The sequence below is a fragment of the Maniola jurtina genome, chromosome 7 (genome assembly GCF_905333055.1).
Source record: "Maniola jurtina chromosome 7, ilManJurt1.1, whole genome shotgun sequence".
Taxonomy (NCBI): domain Eukaryota; kingdom Metazoa; phylum Arthropoda; class Insecta; order Lepidoptera; family Nymphalidae; genus Maniola; species Maniola jurtina.
The window spans coordinates 7,249,766-7,263,710 of NC_060035.1; the positions used below are offsets into that span (position 1 = coordinate 7,249,766).

Below are 13,945 nucleotides of genomic sequence, written 5' to 3' on the forward strand. Positions count from 1 at the left end.
GAATTAAAGTGAAAGGGAAACGAGTTTAGCCATAGCAAGATTTTATTTTTAAAGCTCCCTATCCATACTAATATTACAAATACGACAGTATATCTATTTGCCTATCTATTTGTTACCCTTTCACGGCCCATCTTCTTTACCAAAATTTTGGTACTTACTATTCAGAGGTAACTTGCATCCCAGACATAAACTTTTTAGCCCGGAAAATCCCCCACGGAATTTTTAAAACTCTAAATTCATGCAAACGAAATTGCGGGGCTTACACCAAGTAATACAAATTCAAAGCACGAGTGAAGTGAGCGCGAAATGTTTGATATATTTCCAAAAAAAAATTGGTAAGCAAATGCAAGAAATAGTGTAAGTATTATTTTAGGCTTAGGTTTTTGACGGCTTCCCAGGCGCAGTCGCCATTTCTAAATTACTGGTCTGGTGGGAGGCTTCGGTCATGGCTAGTTGTATGGTTAGTATGGCCCTAACGGCCAAGAAATTAGACTGCATCATCACTTACCACTAGAAAAGATTATAGTCACGGGCTAACTTGTATAAAAAAAGGCTAACATCCTCAAACCAAGCCCCGCCGCCTTGGCTACGACCATGATCAATATCGAGTGGGTTTCGGCTACGCATTGCCGCAAAAGGAAAATATTCTTTCTACTGGACATAACGTCAGTGTTCGGTTTCGCCAGCCAAGTGCGAGTCAGACTCACGCACCGAGGGTTCCGATTCGGGTATTTTTTTCGACATTTTACACGAGAAATCAAAAACTGTTATGCATTAAAAAAAATATGCATAAAAATAAATAAAAATCTGTTTTAGAATGAACAGGTAAAGCCCTTTCATATGATAACCCACTTGATATATGTAGTTATCTTACTTTGAAAATTGAAAATACTAATATTTGTTCATGAACACATGACAGACGGATAGAAGGACAGATGGACAGACGGACAGACGGAAAGACAGACAGACTGATAGACAACGAAGTGATCCTATAAGAGTTTTTTTTGCTTTTGAGTTACGGAACCCTAAAAATATTTAGTTTTATTTGCCCCGTATTTTATTTTCATAATTACCGGTTTCTCTATCCTGACATACGGGGTAACCAGTAAAATACGGGGCCTCTGGCAACCCTATTCGGAAAACACTGTCACATTCAAGTTAATGTCAAATATTTTGTTTTCAATTACAGAAAGCTGCATCAATCATTATTACAATATTTTCTTTGTTGTGATTGGCTGAATTTTTGAGTTTCAGCCAATAAACAGACTGTTTGCCAATTAAACGTCATAACAATATAAATGCCAGAAAGTTTAACCAAATAAAACAAACTTAATGAGAACCTAGTGAGAATGCAAACGGCACACAATTTATAATACATATTATGTTAGTCGTATATAATAGATATTATAGTAGTCGTTCACTTTGGTAATAGTCAGATTGTCATCAGTAAAATTGATATTGGTCGATGTATCGTAAATTATTGTTTCGGTGACAAATATTTTTATTATCTATTTATCTTTGAACAGAATGGAATAGAATGAAATGGAATGGAATACAATGATAAATTTTTATTCCTGTAAACTTTTAGGTAAACTTCAAAGTGTTTTTGGATGGTCAGAAAAATTTACCACTGGTTCGGAATGCCGTTCCTACGTTTTCTAGGGTTTCGTACCTCAAAATGAAAAACGGAACTCTTATAGGATCACTTTGTTGTCTATCTCTCTGTCTGTCGTGTGTGTCAAGAAAACCTCTAGGGTACTTCCCGTTGACTCAAAACCATGAAATTTGGCAGGTAACCTAACTGCGTAATTTTGGGTAGTTTTTTTAATCGATAAAGAAAGTTTGCGACATTGTTCAATAAAAAATTTGGATTCCAACTCCTCAATCCTGATGTTGCAGGGGACCTGACTACTAAAGTTTAGTAAAGTTACTGTCGAATTTTTCTAACAGTGTAAGCAGCAGAGCTGAGTTTACCATCAAGTGTTGATATGTGGGTGTTCCATAGAAGCTTTGCATCTAACATTATACCGAGAAACACGGGGTTCTCCTTTATTTTCAACATATGATTATTTATCAATGAATTTATGTCATTTAAGGTCCTGGTATTGGGCAGTGTGAATTCAACACACTTAGATTTCTTTGCATTTGGAAGTAAATTGTTAGCAATAAATCAGAGAGTGACCTGTGATATGGCATTACATATAGTATACATTGTCAAAAATTATAATATTAAAGCTGTGCGTATTGCGTGAGGAATAGGTTGCAAGAGAGTTGCAACTTGCAGGGTTTGATGCATGCGCTATTGCCAGCAAACATGAGACATATTTTTATCTACAGGCAACGTCTGAGTAGGTAACGCATACGTCTAACGCAAGTTGAAATGTATTTAGTTAGACCTATCGACAAGTTTGGAGTCGGGTGCAGTCTAAATGTGGCCCGTGTGTTTAGACTGTCCGTTTCTGTCAGTTTCACGTGTCGTCCCCCGCACTTCACCACCCCGCTTGCACAAATCGAGACAGCACGAAATTTTCAAGATTTCTGGGTGTAATTTCTGGTTTTCGTAGTTCCCACATAATTATAACAATATAAAATATATAACGATAATTTTTTTACTACATAATATTCATTAAATTTTCTAGGTCTGTGGTTTTTCCAAATTTCATTAAATTGCTTCGTTGTCTAGAAAAACGAGCACAAAGTTGGGCCTTTTTTTAAAGAAAAATACAAATCTTTGAGCCCCTGTAATTTTAAAACTACATATTTTTAGAAAAATCTAAAACACCACAGACACAGATATTAGTTTCTAGACTATGTCTGCAAAATTTCATGGACTTTGGTTGCTTAATATTCAAATGAAATGGGAACTACGATTGTATGGAGTAAGTGACGGAGAGAGCTCTGTTAATAAACTTTGAGCGCTAGTCGAACTGGACGATAAATTAATTTGGCTTTCCTTAATAATTCCATAAACATGTTATTAGTACTACACCTACTATCCGAAAGTGTACCTTTCTGTTTGTTTTTTAAGTCTAAAAACACATTATCTGGAAAGGTCAAAGGACGAAGGATTTATTTTATCCCAGCAAAACAAAAATTCCCGCGGAATTTTAAGAACCAACTTAAATCCATGGATTTAGGTTCTTAATAAAGGTCTCGCTGGTAAAAGAAGTCATTAATTTTCACGAAGACATTGGGATTAGTTTTAAGTATTTTAAAGTTCCGTAGATATTAGTTTCTAGAATATGTCTGCAAAATTTCATGGACTTTGGTTGCTTAATATTCAAATGAAATTGGAACTACGTTTGTATGAAGCGAGTGACGGAGAGACCCCTCTTAAGTGGTTTGGGAAAGCTGACAAATGTTTATTTAAAATAAGAAAGTAGGTATGTCTACTATAATATTATATTATTCGGATAAGTTTGTTGAATGTTTTTTCTCAAACATGTTGCTGTCGTAGTAAGTAAGTACCTTTATTAAACTAGCTATACCTACTAACGAAAGTATACATAGGTACTTACATAGTTACCACATCACCTTACTACAATAAATTGTTAGGTACTTGTATTATTTTCGGCTTTCAAAGGAGATCGTATTATTTTAATCGAAATGTGTTATGAATTTCAATTTGATGATTAGAGTCGGTGGGTTACTTAATTACTTACTAGATAAACCCGGCCACACTTTGCTATGGCTGGCTGATGTTAATTATTTATTGGGCAAGTAAAATATAATTCCTATTTTCGTGGAACCTTTGGGATATAAAGTGAAATATGGAACCACTCTCATAATATAGAGATACCTACAACGTTTTGTAAAGACAAGTCCAGTAATTTTCGAGTTTAGCAGACACAAAGTAGGTCGGTACATAATATGGAAGCTGATTTTTATATATAGTTTTAGTTGCTATGTTAACAAGAAAAATCGTTATCTGTAGATGAATATATTAAACGGTTTATAAACGATTAATGTTTACGAATGAACGCTCGCTGTGTGAGTCACGGACAAGGACATGAAAACAGCTGTTCTGTGCGGGCAAAGCCCCATTCATAATCCTAATACTGCTAATTAGACCACTTGCTATATTGTAGTAGGTATCCCCCCTCCACATCTCTGTTTGAACGCACTACAGAACTGAACCTTGAAAAGTGCTGGGCCCTTATTGCTCTCCGATTGTGACATCAAATTACACAGTTCCTGTATAATACGACATCAAAAACGATTTCAATGTCAATTCAATTTCTGTTAAAATATTCGGTTTCAAAGTTACGCGCTCTTAAAAATTTACATAGAAATCTTTGAGCCCCTGTAATTTTAAAATTACATATTTTTAGAAAAATCTAAAACACCACAGGCACAGATATTAGTTTCTAGAATATGTCTGCAAAATTTCATGGACTTTGGTTGCTTTTAATATTCAAATGAAATTGGAACTACGATTGTATGGAGTAAAAGACGGAGAGAGCCCTGTTAAGAATCGGAATCAAATATTTAGTTCATGTTTCACGTATTCATAGTCTCGGAGAAGGCTCTTTCTTACATTCTTACACAGTTACTGTAATATAGACTTTACAGATACTAAGTACCTATCTACTTAAGGCGAAGCCATGAATAGTTGCATTTTCTGTTGCCGCTGTAACAACAAATAATAAAACTTCAAACTCGCCGCCATGCCAATTTAAAAAATTAAAAAGTGTCATTTCTTGTATGATAGCACAGAACCCTTCGTGTACGAGTCCGACTCGCACTTTTTCTGAAGGTTTTCGTTCTCGCATTCTAGAGCTTCTGGTAGAAATATTTAAAGCGACCTATGCATGGCCATTCAATGTTTATGTTTTAGTTTTTAAATTTGTAGTACAAAATTAATAAATATCTATTTCGATTTTAGATAAAGAAAACACTTCTGCGTCGTATGGTTATGTAGGCAAGTACCTGTTCATCGTACATGAAAATTATTGCTTAACGAGAGCACAACCAACTTGAAAGTTGAAACGCGGAGGTTCAAGATGAGAATTCAAAATATGAGCATGCAACACAGGTTTATTGGAAATGTTTCTAAGTAGCAGCTGCTACCGGAGTGATACGAAATTACAATTTGAGTTAAGAAGTACCTATCTACTTTGCCTAACTTTTGTAATTAGTAGGTAGGAAACAACATACCTACCTGATTTTTGTTTTTAGCGTAGTACAGGATATGTTTTCGATGTTTTAGTCGCCCACCCATTAATATTTTTTGTGATTTTATTTGTAGTAGCTTATACCTGTGACTTCCTCTGAGTGGATCTATGTTATCTCGAAATTCTTCCTTAATGCACGCCTGATGGGCTACTAAATTAATAGAGAGAGTAGATCTTTCCTATCTATAGATAGGTCCTTCCAAATCTCTGGGTCTACCAATTTAGACTTTGCATTCTGTAATTAATTTAACTGACAAGTTGATTAATATAAGCCCCGATGACCAGCCCTATGACCAATTATTTTCGTTTCATTAATCACGTAATTCGACCCTTGAAGGGTCGTTATTATTGTAACCATATTAAATGGTTTCAGTCAGTACAGTTACCAATTAATTATTAAAAAAAAACTACATTACACACAGCTACAATACTAGTAGTACATTAACCAATTATTTAAAAAACTAACGTTAAGAAACTAAACTTTGCCAAACTTTTTAAATATTTTATAAATTTTTTATTCGAGCTTCAGCACAATTGTTTTTCAAATTCAGCACTTTGGTCCAATACGTTCGGCAATGCCAGAAATGTTTAAAACTGTAAATGCTGTTTCCGCTGCATGAATTGAAAAAGTCCTTTATTGTTTATATGAAGAAGTCAGCAATCTGGCTAGCGCTATGCGTCAAATAATATTATATGCTAACTGGCCATGTACATGTTCGCCGAGTGCATTGACCGAGCGAGACATGGGCTAATGTATAATACTAAGTATAAGAGAGAGAAAGAGAGAAGGCATTATTTTTCACGAAAAGTAATTTTTCAATTTTCGAAGTTCCGAAGTTCACTTTCCATGAAATGTAGCAAACGATTACATGTAGCTATGTTTTCCGTTTTTAACACCTAGCGATGCGAGTGTTCTCGCTCACGCACTCTTTAGCGTAATAGCTTAAATCAATGACCGTGCTTGCACAAAAAAAAACCAAATAAAACGGGATTAAATGTAGTCATTTTCAAACTTTGTGAGATTTCGCTTCGAGATTTTTCACGGTCTACTTTAAGTAAGGTAGCTTGTGCTACATGAAAAGGCTTTTCACGTGATTTTTCAGGCTACTGACAATCGCTTGTAAATGTACAGCATTATGTATTTAAAAACAGGATAATTATTGTGCATTGTCTTGCTGTGCACTACTATAAAATAATATGTGTATAACAAATAGCTTTGATAGCTCAACAGGTTAAGGAGCGGACCGAATTCCGAAAGGTCGGCGGTTCAAACCTCACCCGTTGCAAAATTGTCGTACCCACTCCTGGTACAAGCTTTACGCTTAATTGGAGGGTTAAGGGGAGTCATGATTGGCATGGCTAATATTCTTTATAAAAAAAACCATGAAGCGAAATGTTAAAAATCAAATAAAATTAAAATAACTCGACAACAGGCTGAAATTGGTTTAACTATGGCTAACAATAATAAAATTAGAGTTAAATTTATCAAAATAGTATTCAAAGGTAGCTTACCGAAAATTAACTGGAACTTATTTCATAAATTCACTCTATAACACTCGGAAACTACGATTACCATTCTATTAAATTTAAGGATCGTAATTCGTAGACGCAACTGGTTCACAACGAGAGCAATACAGCACTGCGCGTACGCACCGTTCCAATCTTCCTTACCAATATATTTTCAATTCATGGATCTTTGCATACATATACTAGATACCCTTATTAAAATATCCATAATACGTACATAGAACTCTCAAAGTTTGGGATTTCATGTATTTTTTTCGAACAGATTTGCTCTTGACGGTTGATACTTACACGATGCAGATGGTAAGAATATTTAGAGCGCGTTAATACAATTGCATGGGAAGGTAAAAAAAATTAGATAGGTAGCCTACCTAAAGGCCTAACTTTCAATCCATACTTAATAGAGTGTCTGTTGTCTGCTAGCTTTTCACGGCCCATCTGCTTAACCGATTTTGACGAAATTTGGTGCAGAAATTCGTGTATCCCGGGAATGGGCATTGGCTTTGGTGCATCAAAAAACCTTCTCATTGAATAACAATAACAAAACATTCTCATGAATAACAAAAGCTCTATAGGGGCATGCTACCATTTCTTAAATTATATTATGTCGGCCCTCTCTCGATCAGAATATTAAAAAAAATAAAAAGCCTCGATAAAAGTGAATAAGAATCTGAAATAAGATGTCAGGAAAGAAAATGGAGGAGACTTTCACCGCCACTCCCGCCCTTCAAACAACAATCAAAGCAAATTACAATTTACTATTAAATTACTTATAGAGTTCAAGTTATTTTATGAATCATATTAAATGTTAAATAGTATAAATAAATTAGTTAAGTAAGTATATACTAGGTTGCTAGTAAAACAAAGATATTAAGGAGGTAAACTTTATTAAATGTAGAGATCATTTTTTTCAACGATGGACTACATAGAATTTTCTACAATGTAACTATTTGAATTCAGCTTAGTAAACCTACTCAAGTCACTTTAGAAAACTTGAAATCTTTAAAGTATTAAAGTGGAAATCCATTAGGGGTTGTAACGGGGTCGAGACTGAAGTGCAAAGCTGTTAGAAATATTGATGTGTTATTGAATATCGGTTTTTACATACAGTATTACATGACTTTTATTTTTATCTAAATGCAAATATTTTCACTAGAAAGTACATGATACCAGGCGATTTCGTCCCCATGTATTTTTGTTTTATTTAATCCCGTAGGATCTCTTTGATCTTCCCGGATAGAAATAGCCTATATCTATCTCCGGGATGCAAGCCGTCTCATTACCAAATAAGTACATAGGTAGTTGACGCTTGCAAATTTGTCCACGTGGATTTAAGTTCTTAAAATCCCGTGGAACTCTTTGATTTATAAGAAGTAGTCTATGTCACTCTCCAGGTCTTTAACTATACCTATTACCTACCCATGCAAATCATCACGTCGATTCGATGTTCCGTTACGATATGATTGAAAGACAAACCAATAAACCAACAAGCTCACTTTCCGATTTATAATATGGGTATAGGTAATAGGGTAGAGTGATATGGGAATTGCTTCTACAGTCCCTACAGCTTTATAAAGCTTCAAACAGAGAGCCGTATTGTCTAACCCTCGTTCCTACTTCCTGAATCGTATGGAATCGAAGGCTTTGCAATAATCTACATACCCAATTTCAGGATTTTTCATATTCATTTTACTTGCCTATTTTATTTTTTTAATGTGTAGATATGATCAACCTATTGTTGAAAATCTCTATATGACACCTGCCTGGGTACATACTTAGCTAATTTTTACCAACTATCTCTACAAAAATTATACTCGTCTTAGGTATAACCAATCTCATTAAATAAATAGAAGTTGTTCAGGAATATATTATAACTACCTCGGTCAGCTTATACAACTCAGTAGAAATAACTTCGATAAGGAGGCTGTCATGGCTGTCATAAGAATGGTTCGGACAGCATTCACAAAGCTACGTCAGGGAATTCGACTGGATCAGGGTTTCCCCAAACTATGGGTCGCGACCCACTGGTGGGTCGCGAGCGAATATTGAGTGGGCCCTGCCTATAGTACCAACCGTCCGAATTAAAACTAAATACCGAAATAAATTGGACTTATCAAACTCACTGCGATTAAAAGTAACTAAAGTTGAAGTTAATGTCAAAATTGTAATGGCGAAACATAGGAAACAATTTCATCCTTCCCATTAAATTTATATAATTAAGTAATAAAAGATTGTATTAAAACAGTTTGTTATTTCAAAAGTCCTTTATTAATATTGCTAACGCTTAAATTTCCTAGAGGTGGGTCCCGAGTTTGTAAACTTAAATCAGATGAGTCGTAGCCCAGTCAACTTTGGGAACCACTGGACTGGATGATATAAAAATCATATTTCATCTGAAATAAGGATTTCAGATGAATAAATGCACGAATAAAAGCCTTTCGTAAATGTGGTCATGTTCTTAATAGATACATCATTGTTCAAATAGAGGAACTGATACGAAGAGGTGACTGACCGAGTGACTACAATATTATTACAGTGAGATTTTTATCTCTGTGTAATAAGCTATCGCGTACATAAGGCCGACCGCACTGGTAAGACAATTATTGCGATGCGAAGAGACGCGATAAAACATGCTGTTGCAGTGAATGCGTAATAATTCCGCCTTCCTCATCTGACCGCATCCCGATACCTTTATCAGATCATAGGTGTAGCGGGCTGGAGGTCGTCCTAGCTGCGCTTATCGGTACCATACGTGGTTTCTATACTTTTCACTCCAGGGGACGCGCCATCGGCCGTCGTCGGTTCTGTGACAGACAATATGACCTGCCCTCTGCTACGATACGTTTGCAATCAGCAAACATACTTCTACTATCAGCAACTTACGATATACACAAAATACGATGGCATTTAAGTAACCACCCCCATAGTTAGTAAGGCTTAGAGGACCGCTGTCGCGTCGTCACTGCTTCGCTAGTGTGGCCTCCGCCTTAAGAACGTCATTATCTGATGCCAGATCTAGGTGTAGTTAGTTTAGTTTTTGATTATAAAAAGTTACACACAAGTACATTATGACAGCACTTTGATCTTCGTTCTCCATGAACTAAGTGGAAAAGTGGATTAAAACAACTGTACCTACCTAGAATAGAATATACATAGTACATATTATGTACATACCTAATAGAAATAGTTCTCGTTGTCTTATTTTCTCTCGATATGAATGTTAAAACAAAGAGTAGTATCTACCTATGTATCTTCCTCTACCATGTTTGGACCGAGAGAAGCGAGATCTTTCAGTTTACATGGCTGAATTTCACTTATCTGTTTGTCCGTCTGTTAGAGCCAGTATTCTTAGCTATTGAATTAATTAACTTAATAATCGCTAATAAAAGTTTATTAAATTTTATAATTTTAAAAGAAGAATAAAATATAAAGAATTGAAGTAGAAGCGAATTGGGGGAAAATGTTTGGGGGCCTAGCAAACAGCACCTAAACTTTTAAAACAATTTGTAACGGAGTCTATCTCGATAACAGCTATCTTCATACATTCAAACTTACCTATGTATAAATTCAGTTATATCCTGTAATAAAATAACAAATACTACTTTACTCCAATAATTTTCCCCCTTTCTCAGTAATTTTAAAATAAATAAGTAAAATACTTAAGAAACCTTTTCCCTTTCAATAGTTTCCTCTTTACCAATACTTGTACGAAAGCGACACGAGGTCTTCGTTTGGGGCAAAGCACTAATTTTCTGATCATGACGTGTTTTAAGTACTAACTACTCTCCGTAATTTTCGTACGGAATTTCGATGAACCCCACTAAAGTTAAAACTGGAGTTCAAGGCAAAATTAAGACACCGTTATAATCCATCGAACCATCGGAGTTCCTCAATATCTATGGCAAATCTTCGAGACCATACCAAGTAGGTAATTTAATAGTTACAAATTGTGGAACCAACTCCCTTCTGCGGTCTTTCCACTGAATTTCATGGTGTTATTAAGGGGCGGATCAACAAATTCCTGAAAAGCCAGACAACGCATTGGTAGTTCTATAACTGCTGTTGCAAATATTCATGGGCGGCGATAATCACCACCTGCTCGTTTACTCGCTGTTAAGTATATAAAATAATAAAGGTAAGTAGGTATCTAAGTAAATACGGGGTAAGAAAGTAAAGCACAAAAATTTTGGACTATTGGCATGTCCCAACTCCCTGTGTAATTAAGAAAGTTGACAGCTCTATTTATGAACCGCCTGAGGATTTCGATGCAAATTAGTTGTCTGCAGATGTCAGAACATTGCCTTAGGATACAGAATATTAAGACTTGAACCAATTCCGTAAAATATTATGTTAAAGCCGTAGTTAACCTATAATTTCTATACCAAATATATCTACCTAGTTATAAGCGGAAAAGTTATGAGAAGCTAACATAGGTTACAGTATGATAGGTAGGTAGCTGTTGAGATTATGTACCTACATAATCCCAACAGCTATAACTTTTACAGGAGAGGAAAAAACGAAGAACGAAGCAACATACATAATTAACTTAATCAGATAATTTTATTTTATTTTTTATATAAAATCGCAATACTGTGTATATGGATAAGATACCTATTGTTTATAATATTGTATGTTCTTATGTAAGTGAATTATTAGTTTCTTTAACCGTATAAGTCTGTTCCAGGCAATTTCTGATAGACGCATCCTTTTTTACCCATCTTACCTACTTATATTAGAACTGGCTGTGTGTGTGAATTTTGATTAATCGTGGTTGTATCTAATATAAATGAGCAGATACTTTAGGAAGATGCCCAAATTGAACAATATAGTTATATTGAAATTAAATAACAAATCTCCAGCAAATAATGTATAAGTATATAGCATCTCGAATTTATAAAGATTTTTTTACTTTGATTAAAGTAAGTATATCGATTGTATATTATCTGATTCTGCTCTTAGGTAGGTACATGGTAGGTACCTACCAGATGTGTTTTTGTTACTGAACAAGCTATCGGCCAACATAGCAAAAAGAATCTAAGTTAGTAAGTTTCGTTGACCTTACTTTAATAATAATGAAATATTTTTTCAAATAAAAAGCTCATACACCTACCAGAGTAGGTACATTAGATACTTACAACTTATATAAGCCGTTTTCTGAAGTTCCGATTGTCCTTATTCCAGCCAGCTGACGTATAGTAGTTTCGCTGATAACGAAAACTTGTTGACCGTTGTTAATTGACCGATAACGAACTTGTTTTCTATAAATCGTAGCGCTTTCGACAGAGTATATTGGGACATGAAGAAAGGCAAAAGTGAGTTTCCCCTCGAATAGTGTGTAGTCGGTGATCACAATAAAGGTCAAGAAGGAAAAATCCTCTTTGAAGCTTTAAGTATCTCTCTGGCGATCCCTAACGTGGTATGAAGTGGCGCGCTCAGGGCTTATTAGGTAACTGGTACGTCCGCAACTTCATCCACGTGGTTTTTAGAAATCCCGTGGAAACTCTTTGATATTTCTGATTTTTCCGGATAAATAGTAGCCTATACCCCTCTTCACGCCTATCCATGCATAAAACACGTCGATTCGTTGCTCCTTTACGGCATGATTGAAGGACAAACCATCAAACAAAGACTTTGGCGTTTATAATTGGCTAGAGGAAGTTGATCACAAGCGAAATTTCCTTTTTAGGGTTCCGTACCCGAAGGGTGCCAACGGGACCCTTAAGACTCCGTTGTCCCTCTGTCCATCTGTCAGTCAGAGGGTTGTTATCTCGTGAACCGTATTAGGGCGATGCTTGAAATTTTCACAGAATGCGTAACGCCATGAAAATTAAATAAAAAAAAAGGTGTTATTATTCTTATAATATGGTACGGAACACTTCGTGTGCGAGTCCGAATTGCATTTGACCGGTTTTAATGAAGTAGGTGCCTATTATGTGATATGTAGTAAGTAGCCTGTACACTACAGAGGAAAATCTATCCTTGTCACATTTCTGTTTCGTCAAGTCCTCTTAAAACTACTTTAGGGTAATCCTCCAGTAGGTAAGACTTATCTATCTATATGTATATTATGTAGGATACGTTCTCACAACCATAATGTGAAAAACTTTTGTTAACGTGATTCAAGATGTCAAGGTTTAAGACTGCAATGGAAACTGGATGCAACAGATTTCTGCAGCGTAGGCGAATGCGTAAAACTGTGGCGAAACCAAGTGTAAAGAAACCTAGAAGGTAGGTAGCTAGGCTATCAAACGAACTTCATCGCGTCTCACTCACTGAGGTTTCAGTAATAGGCTTTAACATAAAAGGGAAGAGAGACTATGAAGGATACATTTTACGTCGATAAAACAACCTGCTGCATTTTAGAAAACCTACCTATTGATAAATTAGAGAGACGATCAAAGACCAACCGAATGTTGTTACGTAAAAAAGATCCAATCCACACAATTTTTAAGTAGTAAATTATTAATAATCACACTCTAAACTTGTATATTATACAATATTATAATAAGTGTATATTGTACTTTAATATATACCTACCTACCTATGTACAAGTATATAGTCCGATTTTTAAGTAGAATACCTACATCTAAGTCTAACACTTTGTGTTGAATCCTTTTCGCGTAACAACGTCCAACTTACATTTAAGTACATAGATAGCTTACATGTTGTGTTGTATAAAAAATGGTAAGCTATTGGGGAAAATCGAGTGTTAACATAACATTTATCGCTTTGACACGGGTCGAGTTACAAGCTGACCATCGAGGGGATAGTTGATGAAGATATCGGTAAATTGATATAAAATGACCACCAATATTCCGTTCGATTTGGTATTTCATTGCCAATAAATATCCAATGCCTGCGGCTTTGGTTAGTGTTGAATGTGTATTTACAGCTTTTGCTCAGGGGAATAATTAGGTACTATTGGTGTAACTATTCAACATTTATTTTTCCTATAATTAATGTTAAATAGTAATACTAGAGGTTAGCTTTTGATGGTGTTAAATATACCTTATTAAATATATGTCCTTACCTTTTTGAGATGTCGAGTTTCAATCTTCTCCGTGGATGCATGATGCTTTTTTGACTTCCTTTCTGGTGCAATGGTCTTAGGAATGGGAGGTCTTGGGTTCGATAACCAGCAGAGGCTATTTGGAATTACATATATAATTTGTTAATTGTCTCTGTCCTGGTCTGGTGGTAGGCTACGGTCGTGGTTAGTTACCACCATATCGACAAAGCTGTGCCGC

General features: G+C 35.4%; 1 protein-coding gene across 1 annotated transcript in view; it reads right to left on the reverse strand.

Moving 5' to 3' along the window:
• Nucleotides 1-6,795, reverse strand: part of LOC123866616 (transmembrane protease serine 9) — a 35,640-nt gene extending 28,845 nt beyond the window's left edge. Inside the window, exon 1 of the mRNA XM_045908272.1 lies at nt 6,687-6,795. The gene's annotated coding sequence lies outside the window, so the exon portion shown is untranslated. The remainder of the gene's footprint in view (nt 1-6,686) is intronic.
• Between the last annotated feature and the right edge of the window lie 7,150 nt (nt 6,796-13,945).